Below are 10,699 nucleotides of genomic sequence, written 5' to 3' on the forward strand. Positions count from 1 at the left end.
AATTCAGAGATTCTTTTTTTTCTTTTAAGAGAGAGGAGAGGGAAAGGGGGGGAGAGAGAGAGAGAGAGAGAGAGAGAGAGAGAGAGAGAGAGAGAGAGAGAGAGAATTTTAATATTTATTTTTTAGTTTTCGGCGGACACAACATCTTTGTTTGTATGTGGTGCTGAGGATGGAATGCCGAAGTCTGGCTTGGCACAAATCAGGAGCCACTTGTCAAAAAGAAACTAACTTTATTTTTAGAACTACAAACGCCAAACAAAACAGCTCCAGGGAAAAACCCTCAGAGCCCAACTGCCACCACCGGCTTCCACAAGCCTCTCTCCCCCACACCAGCCTTTTCCTCCCACAATCCTCCTCCTCTTGAGGCCGATTGGCTGGGTTGCGTGGGCAGAGCCAAAGAAGTCACCCAATGAGCAGCTCCGTGGAGGAGCCAATCAGCTAGATGTTGCTGGGGCAGCTGTGAGCCAATCATCAGCTGGCAGTCTGAAGGGCAGGGAAACAGCCCAATGAACATCACCGCAGAGGAGCCAATCAGCTAGATGTTGCTGGGGCAGTCTGAAGCTTGCTGGCAGCTGGAAGTTTGCTGGGGCCCCTTTGGCTGTGGCTCTCAACATCTCCCCCTCTCTGTTTAAACAACAAGCATGTGGCTTATGGACCGTGTCTGCCTTAGGTTGTCCAATACATATGGTCCTTACCCGTCTTCGGATGAGCTGACCTCAGGGCGTCAGCCTCCTGTCTTAGGTTGGTACCATTGTAATTGGATCTTACCCGTCATTGACTACCGGTCCAGTACAGCCACACCTGTGGAGAGGTCTCAGCGGGGGGGGGGTGAGGTTCTTTGCCTCACCTCTGTTGACCCCCAAATTTTAGCTGAATGATCATGACAAGCAGAAGGGAGGAAGATATACCAAGTCAATTGACGGTTCTGTAAGCAGTTCAGTGTAAGTTCTGTAAGCAGTTCAGTGATGGCTATTGCAGAAACTGTAGATTAGTTTTATCTTTGTCTTCACCGGCACAGGGATGAAGATAGGAATTCTGGCAATAATGACTAAAGAAAAAATTAGGTAACATTCCAGAAGACACTAAAAGAAAACAATTTTCTTAACAATTTATATTATCTTCATCGGCACTGGGATGAAGATAGAAATTCTGGCAATAATGGCTAAAGAAAAAATTAGGTAACATTCCAGAAGGCACTAAAAGAAAACAATTTTCTTAAAAGAAAACAATTTTCTTAACAATTTATATTATAGTGAAGAGAATTATTAAATATAATGAAAACTAAAGGTGAGAGTAAACAAACAGATCTGTTAACCTCCTTTTTGTTTACATATTAAAACAATTCTTAACAGTTATTTACCCAATTTAAATTAAACCATTTAAATCACGTGAATAAAAAAAAAATATTTGGATCCATCTTTTCATGAGCGCTCATCATATATGATATATAGAAATATGTACATTGGACATACGTACATTCAAACATATAACACAAAACACAAGTGTGCACACATAATATAATACATACAACACATAACACAATAGTAAAGGCCTTATAACTTTTTACAGGTAAAATCTCTATTGCAATGTTTAAAAACTCTATAGTCAAAAAAAAAAAAAAAATAGAACTGATCAGCAAAACATTAACCTAGGTCTGTATGAGCTCAAAAAAATAAAATAGAACTTCATGATATGGGAAAGGGCAATAATAAAATAGATATTGAAAAAAGCATCCTGGTTCTGTCGCAGATGTAAGGATAGCCAAATTGGAGTTTTGGATATCAGCTATTATGGATTTGAGCTAAATCATCTTCTTTTTGGTCTGTAGAAATCGCTTTAGTTAATCTCTCTGGAATCCAAATCGGCTGCTGTTCTCTCTGTGGAAACACAAAAACAGACCCCCGACTCCAGACAATCACTGGGTCAGGATTTTAGTTAATCTCTCCGGAATCCAAATCAGCTGCTGTTCTCCCTGTGGAAACACACAAACAGGCCCCCGACTCCAGACAATCACTGGGTCAGAACCTTGGTTAATCTCTCTGAAATCCAAATCGGCTGCTGTTCTGGGTCAGAACCTTGGTTAATCTCTCTGGAATCCAAATCGGCTGCTGTTCTTCCTGTGGAAACACACAAACAGACCCCCGATTCCAGACAATTACTGGGTCAGGACCTTTCCATTGTCCTGTTAGAATATCTTTCCAAAGTACCTTGGGCTTATGTACATTTTTTGGACACATATGCCTTTCTGCAGCACTAAGTCCTGATGAATCCAAATTTAAAAAGTTTAGAGTAAAAAGCGTTATTTTAAGTTTATCTTTGGGGAATATATACCCCTTCCCAATTCCATCTTTTTGCTTTAATAAGTACATTTTAATAGTTTGATGAGCTCTTTCAACTATGCCTTGACCCTGTGGATTGTATGGGATTCCTGTTATATGAGTAATGCCAAATGATGAGCAAAATTGTTTAAAAGAAGTAGACGTATAACCAGGGGCATTATCTGTTTTTAACTGTTTTGGAATGCCCACAGTGGCAAAATTTTGTAAGCAATGAGCTATAACATCTTTAGTTTTTTCGCCGGCATGAAGGGAGCCCATCAAAAATCCAGAAGAAGTATCAATTGTAACATGCAAATATTTTAATTTTCCAAATTCTGGCAAGTGTGTGACGTCCATCTGCCAAATATGGTTAGGCATCAATCCTCTAGGATTGACTCCAAGATTAACTTGTGGTAAAAAGGTCACACAATTTTGACATTGTTTTATTATTTGTCTAGCTTGTTCCTTAGTTATTTTAAAACGCTTTTGTAAAGTATTAGCATTGACATGGAATCTTTCATGAAAATTTATAGCTTCTTCTAGTACAGAGAAAATATGTATGTCACGTGTAGTTTTATCTGCTAAATCATTGCCTAAACTAAGGGCTCCAGGCAATCCTGTATGTGCCCTGATATGTCCTATAAAGAATGGATCTTTTCTGTCCCAGATTAAACTTTGTATAGTGGAAAACAAAGAGAAAACAGTAGAAGAAGGGGAAATTCTACCAGCATCTTCAAGGGATACTATAGCATTAACTATATACTGGCTATCAGAAAATAAATTAAATACAGAATCTTTAAACATCACAAAAGTTTGTAATACTGCATTAAGCTCTACCTTTTGAGCTGATTGTTTGGGTACTAAAAATGTAAAAGTTTGATCAGGTGTAACTATTGCTGCTGTACCATTATTTGACCCATCAGTGAATATATTTGGAGCATTCATGATAGGTGTTTTTCTTGTCATTTTTGGAAAAATTACAGGATGCAATGACCAAAAAGACAATAAAGGATTAGATGGTAAGTGGTTATCAAATGAAACATTAGATTTGCACATTATTATTGCCCAAGTATTTAACTCATTAGCTAATTCATCAATTTGATTCATAGTATATGGAGTAATAATTTTATGGGGAGAAATTCCAAACACTGCCTTTGCTGTTTTTATTCCTTTGAGTATTAATTGTCCTACAGCCTCAGGATATCTAGTAAGAATAGTGTTAGGAGAATAAGATAAATGTATCCATAATAATGGACCTTCTTGCCAAAATACTCCTGTAGGAATATTTTTTGTTGGTAATACAATAAATAATAAAGGCAAACTTATATCAATTCTATCCAAATGCATATTTTCCATATATGTTTCAATGATTTTTAATGCCTTTCTTGCTTCAGGCGTTAACATTCGGGGTGAATTTGGATCTGATGGACCTTTTAGGATATCAAATAAAGGTCCCAATTCTCCTGTTGGAATACCTAGATAAGGCCTTATCCAATTTATGTCTCCTAATAACTTTTGAAAGTCATTAAGTGATTTGAGTTGATCTACTCGTATTTGAATTTTTGGTGGACGGACCATGGTTGAGGATAATAGAACTCCTAAATAATTAATTGGAAAATTTAATTGCACTTTATCTATTGCTATCTCTAGATTATAATTTTTTAATAAGTTTGTAAGTGTGGCATAACATTCTAGCAATGTGTTTTTAGCTTTGTGTGCCAATAACACATCATCCATATAGTGAAATATTTGTAGTTCAGGATTTTGATTTCTAAGTGGCTGGATTACTTTGTTAACATAAATTTGACACATAGTTGGGCTGTTAGCCATCCCTTGAGGGAGTACTTTCCATTCATATCTCTGATCAGGACCTTCATGATTTAGTGCAGGGATAGTAAATGCAAAACGTGGACTATCCTCAGGATGAATTGGAATTGAAAAAAAACAATCTTTAATATCTATAACTAAAACATACCAAGTTTTTGGCAAAGCAGACAATTGAGGAATCCCCGATTGAGCAGGTCCCATAATGACCATTTCATTGTTAATGGCTCTTAAATCTTGCAGTAATCTCCATTTACCAGATTTCTTTTTGATGACAAAAATGGGAGTATTATGGGGAGATACAGAAGGTTGTATATGTCCTTCCGCTAATTGTTGTTTGACCAGATCATGGGCTACTTGTGTCTTTTCTTTAGTCAAGGGCCACTGAGGAACCCATACTGGTCTTTCTGATTTCCATGTAATTTTTATTGTCTCAGTGGCCCTTTGTGAAAATCCAACCCATGTCTGTCTGTTCCTTGATCTATTTGTATTGGTGCTGCTATACATTGTTCTTGTCTTTCTAATCTTTTTCCTTTCCTAAAACCTTGTCTAGCCATAATAGTGGGTGCATTTTGATTGATATTATTTGTTAATGTCAAACCTAATTGATCTAAGACATCTCGTCCCCATAAATTTACGGGAAGATGATCCAATACATATGGCTGTATAGTTCCTTCACATCCTTCAGGATCCTTCCAATCTAATAGCATTGCACTTCTATCGGGATTAGTCGCCACTCCTAGGCCTCGAAGCGATTGAGTGGCTTGTTGTAATGGCCAATGTTTTGGCCATTCTTGACGAGAGATGATGCTAAGATCTGCACCTGTATCCAGTAGCCCATTAAATTCATGTCCTTGAATATTTAGTTTTAGCATGGGGCGAGAATCTAAATTTAAAGAAAGCATAGCCCAATCTACACCTGTGGAGCCTAATCCCTTGGAACCTCTTTCTACAACATGACTGGAAAATTTATCATGTAGGCTTGGTATTATTAGTAACTGTGCTATTCTATCTCCTGGTGAAATTACTGATATACCCTTTGGAGAACTGGCTATAATTTTTATTTCACCTTCATAATTGGAATCAATTACCCCAGGACTTATCAAAAGTCCTTTTAGAGTAGAAGAGCTGCGTCCCAATAATAAGCCTACTGTTCCTTTGGGAAGAGGTCCTTTTACCCCTGTGGGAATGATTTGAACTCCCATCTCTGGAGTTAGTACTGATTTGGTGGAGGCGCAGATGTCCAACCCTGCGCTCCCTCTGGTTTGTCTGATGAGGGATCTGATGTGCTGGGCACTACCCTGATGGGGTTGCTGGGGTTGCTGGGTTCCTCCAGTGCTCCGTATATTTGTGGTTTGGGGCCCCGGAGCATTGGGGCCCCCTGTCCATTTTTTGGCAACGGAGCCCGATGCCTTTGTCCACGATATTGTGGATAAACACCTTGTCCTTGTTCGTTTTTTGATAATGGAGTAACCTCTATGGTGGTTTGAGGACGGTATTCATTAGCCCAATATAATGGAGTACCCTCTATGGTGGTTTGAGAACGGCATTCATTAGCCCAATGTCTCCCTCTACGGCATCGTGGGCAAATACCCGGTATTCTACTTGTTTGATACCTAGTTTTGTTAAACCCTCCTCCTATGGGGCAATTCCTTTTAAAATGTCCTGTTTGTTGACAATTGTAGCATGTTCTTGGCCTGGCATCTAAAGCCTGTTTTACTGCAGCTGCCACAATTTGCCCTTGTTCATTAATGTCTCTGGCATCTAAAACCTGTTTTACTGCAGCTGCCACAATTTGCCCTTGTTCATTAATGTCTCTGGCATCTAAAGCCTGTTTTACTGCAGCTGCCACAATTTGCCCTTGTTCATTAATGTCTCTGGCATCTAAAGCTTGTTTTACTGCAGCTGCCACAATTTGCCCTTGTTCATTAATGTCTCTACATAATTTAATATATGTGTTTAAATCTTCATGTTTCCATGGTCTAATGATATCTCTACACCAACGATTCGCTTGGTCATAAGCCAGTTGTTTTATAAATGGCATTGCTTGTTCTGTATTCCCAAAAACTCTGGTAGCTGTTTGAATAAGCCTATCTACAAATTCAGCGTAAGGTTCATTAGCTCCTTGTATTATCTTAGATAATTGACCTTGTAAACCTCCAGGTTCTTGTAAAGACTTCCATGCCCTAACTGCATCTACAGCAATTTGTAAATATACACCAGGATCATATGCAAGTTGTTGCTGCCGATCCTCATAAGGTCCCTTTCCTAACAACATATCTAGATTTCTCTGAGGATAACCAGCTGCTGCATTTCGACTAGCCGTCTCCTTGCAAAATTCCTCATTGGCAACCTTCCATAACAGGTATTGTCCTCCATTTAGCACAGCTTTACACAAACTAGCCCAATCTGCTGGCGTCATGCTTAAGTTGGTAATGGATTCGACCAAGCTTACAGTGAAGGGTGCTTGAGGACCATAGGTTGCTACAGCCTCTTTTAGCTCCTTCACTGATTTGAAATTTAAACCCTGGTAAGTTCGCTGCCCTCCTACCTCAAATACAGGGCATACTTGAGATCCTGTCTCAGGATCCAAACTATCAACTGCGGGGGTTGGGAGTCTCTTAGCATATGGAGGTGGTGCTGTTGATTGGACACTTATGCCCTCTGGTGATAGAGTGCTGTTAGTAGCAGTCTCCTGTAGAGGTGGCGCTGTTGGTTGAACACTTACGCTCTCTAACAAAAGGGTCTTATTAGCAGTCACCTGTTTTAACTTTTAACACTCTTTCGGTTTGTTTTTTACTAATTGCTGATCCCGTATTTCTACTATAATACAACCCAGCAAGATGACGCCAAACAAAACCGAGACAGAATCCAATAAAAAGGGAACCACACAAAATCATTATAACAGCCTTTCTATCCTCCTGACATATGCATCCGTCCTTTCTCCCTATCTGTTCCTCAAACGCAAATAGTTTTTCCCCAGATGTGAGTGGTTTTTCTTCCCTCTCACTCATCTCCAGGGACAGGCAAGTTAAAACAAAAATGAAGCAAAACAAAAGAGGAATCTTAGAATGGCCACCCATCCTCTCGCCCTGCCCTCAGGGGCGAGCAGTTTACTTACCCTCAGTCGCTCCCCGTGCGAGCCACCAAATGCCGAAGTCTGGCTTGGCACAAATCAGGAGCCACTTGTCAAAAAGAAACTAACTTTATTTTTAGAACTACAAACGCCAAACAAAACAGCTCCAGGGAAAAACCCTCAGAGCCCAACTGCCACCACCGGCTTCCACAAGCCTCTCTCCCCCACACCAGCCTTTTCCTCCCACAATCCTCCTCCTCTTGAGGCCGATTGGCTGGGTTGCGTGGGCAGAGCCAAAGAAGTCACCCAATGAGCAGCTCCGTGGAGGAGCCAATCAGCTAGATGTTGCTGGGGCAGCTGTGAGCCAATCATCAGCTGGCAGTCTGAAGGGCAGGGAAACAGCCCAATGAACATCACCGCAGAGGAGCCAATCAGCTAGATGTTGCTGGGGCAGTCTGAAGCTTGCTGGCAGCTGGAAGTTTGCTGGGGCCCCTTTGGCTGTGGCTCTCAACAATGGAACCCAGGCCGCACGCATGCCAGGCGAGCATGCTACCACTTGAGCCACATCCCCAGCCCAATTCAGAGATTCTAAGTCACAGATTTTTTTTTTCTTCTAAAGATCTGCATGGTAACTATGTTCTTTATGTATCTCATGAAGAATAATTTGTAAGTCAGGTATAGTGGTGCAGCAATTTGGGAGGTTGAGGAAGGAGGATTGCAAGTTGGAGGCCAGTCAGGGTAATATAGTAAGAACCTGTCTCAAATTTAAAAATAAAATAAAAAGGGCCTGGGGATGTAGCTCAGTGGTACAGCACCTTGAGTCCCTGAGTTCAATCACCTGTAATGAAAAAAAAAATAAAAGGCTTAAACAAAAAAATTCCACAGCCACCCTTATTTATTTACACATTGTCCGTGGCTGGTTACCTTCATGTTACAACTGCAGAGTTGGTATGACAGACCCAATGGCCTGTAAAGCCTCAAATATTTACTCTCTGGCCTTCTGTAGAAAAAGTTTGCCAATCCCTAGTCAGGAGGAAATCTTTAGGCTTGGCAGGTCTCTGTGGGAGTTTGTAACAAGGTTATGTAAAGGGAGAAAATCCTTTTTCTATTGAAAAAAAAAAAAAGCAGAAATCTTAATTCCATGTGGAACTCAATGAGACTTCTTTTGCTCTCGTTAGAGGAATTTAAACAGTTTTAAACGTTTGGTAGTGAAAGCTGTGAATCTGCTGTATCCAGGTCAGACTGTGAGCCGTGACTAAGCAGTGAGGCTTTCATGATTGCAGTTAGGAGGGCAAAGGCAGACCCTCAGCAGCCAGGCCCAGGCCTAACCTGCAGCCTGACGCCCTCCAGCCAGGCTGCCTTAGCTGCTCCTGTCCTAGCTGTGGGTTCGGAACACCTGAGCTCAGCTCCCCTACCCACCTTACCAGCATCAGCATCCAACACTCTCCTAGCTGGGGCGCGTGTGCACATCTGCGCTCTCCACAGGCACCCACCACACACGTGCAGGGCTTGGGCTGCACCAATCTCCGAGCTCTCTCCTGTATCGTTGCCTTCCTTGTTCCAGAGATCTGGTGGTGGAGAACCATAAACCAGATTCCTTTTCTCTTCCCTTGGAGCATGTCTGGGAAATGTGCCCCTTTATTTCAGGCTCCTATTTCTGAACTTTTGTTCTCCATGCCTTTGGATGGGTAAGATGAAATCCAAAGGGTCCCATTAGTGGGCCAATGGTACTTGGGCCTGCTGAACCATGTTTTTAATACTTCAAGGAAAATCCTAAATTCACTGAAGAGCTAGAGTCTACAACTATAGGGAAGTTATCCTACTCTTTTTCAAAATATGTTCTTATTAGTGCATTATAGTTATAAATAAGGTTGATTTTTTTAGATTGTATTTTTTTATATTTAAAATATTTTGTATGGGGTCCCTTTTGACATCACCATACATGCCTGCAACACAGTTTGCTCCATTCCAGTCCCCAGTACTCCTTTGCTCCCTCTCTTTTCATTCCTCTACACATCTTCTATTTATTTATTTTAATTGGTGCTTAATAGACATACATGCAGGTGGAATTCACCGTGATGTATTCATTTTCATTTCACAGTTCCTCCCTTTTCCTGACCTTCCTCCCTCCCCCTCGACCTTTTCCCCCTACTCCACTGATGTCCCTTCTATTTTCATGATACCCCCACTTTTTTTTCTACTCTTTTTTTTTAACCAAGACCTAAATAAAGCTTTCTTTCTTTCTACTCTTTTTTTAACCAAGACCTAAATAAAGCTTCCTTCCTTCCTTCCTTCCTTCCTTCCTTCCTTCCTTCCTTTCTCTTTCTTTCTTTCTTTCTTCCTTCCTTCCTTCCTTCCTTCCTTCCTTCCTTCCTTCCTTCCTTCCTTCCTTCCTTCCTTCCTTTCTTTCTTTCTTTCTTTCTTTCTTTCTTTCTTTCTTTCTTTCTTTCTTTCTTTCTTTTTTAAGTCATCATCAACCACAACTACATTGTAACCTTTGCCAAAGTAATGTGAGCATTTCATTCTATGAGTGTACTCTGAAGTCCCTGAGAGTGGTTGACATGCGAAGGCAGCCACTGTGCTCATTGTAAAAAAGAATGAATGATGGGGCTGGGGATGTGGCTTAAGCGGTAGCGTGCTCGCCTGGCATGCGTGCGGCCTGGGTTCGATCCTCAGCACCACATACAAAGATGTTGTGTCCACCGAGAACTAAAAAATAAATATTAAAAAAAAAAAAAGAATGAATGAGCTGGGCTTGGTGGTGCATGCACATAATCCCAGCTATTCAAGAAGCTGAGGCAGAAGGGTTGCATGTTCAAGGCCAGCCTGATAAAATTAGTGGGACCCTGTTTCAAAATAAAAACTTTTTTTAAAAAAATTTTTTTTTTTAAAGAGAGAGTGAGAGAGAGAGGGAGACAGAGAGAGAGAGAATTTTAACATTTATTTATTTATTTTTAGTTCTTGGTGGACACAACATCTTCGTTTGTATGTGGTGCTGAGGATCAAACCCGGGCCGCACGCATGCTAGGCGAGCGTGCTACCGCTTGAGCCATATCCCCAGCCCTCAAAATAAAAACTTTTAAAAGGTCTTGGGCCATAGCTTAGTGGTAGAGTGCTTTCCAAGCATGAGCAAGGCCATGGATTCACCCCCCCCCCACTACTGCAAAATAAACAAATAGAATAAAACAAAATAAAGAATGGCATTATGGCCGTGGAGGATCACATGGTAGAAAGGTGAGCTGTTGTTTGGATGGCTATGTGACATTTTGTGGCATATTATATGACACTGACATGTGTGGCTATTTCTCTTAGATAATTTGTTGGCAGCCATTGCATTCCTGTCTTCCAGCATGGAGCTGCCATGTTGCACGACTCTCCAGTGCACAGGCCAACCCATCACGGGAGCCAGCCTGAACCGGTGCCAGAGCATGGGTTTTAAGGACACATTCTCAGATTTGATTCCCGACTTCAGCATTTACTA

Source organism: Ictidomys tridecemlineatus, chromosome 13, assembly GCF_052094955.1.
Source record: "Ictidomys tridecemlineatus isolate mIctTri1 chromosome 13, mIctTri1.hap1, whole genome shotgun sequence".
In the NCBI taxonomy this organism is placed as follows: domain Eukaryota; kingdom Metazoa; phylum Chordata; class Mammalia; order Rodentia; family Sciuridae; genus Ictidomys; species Ictidomys tridecemlineatus.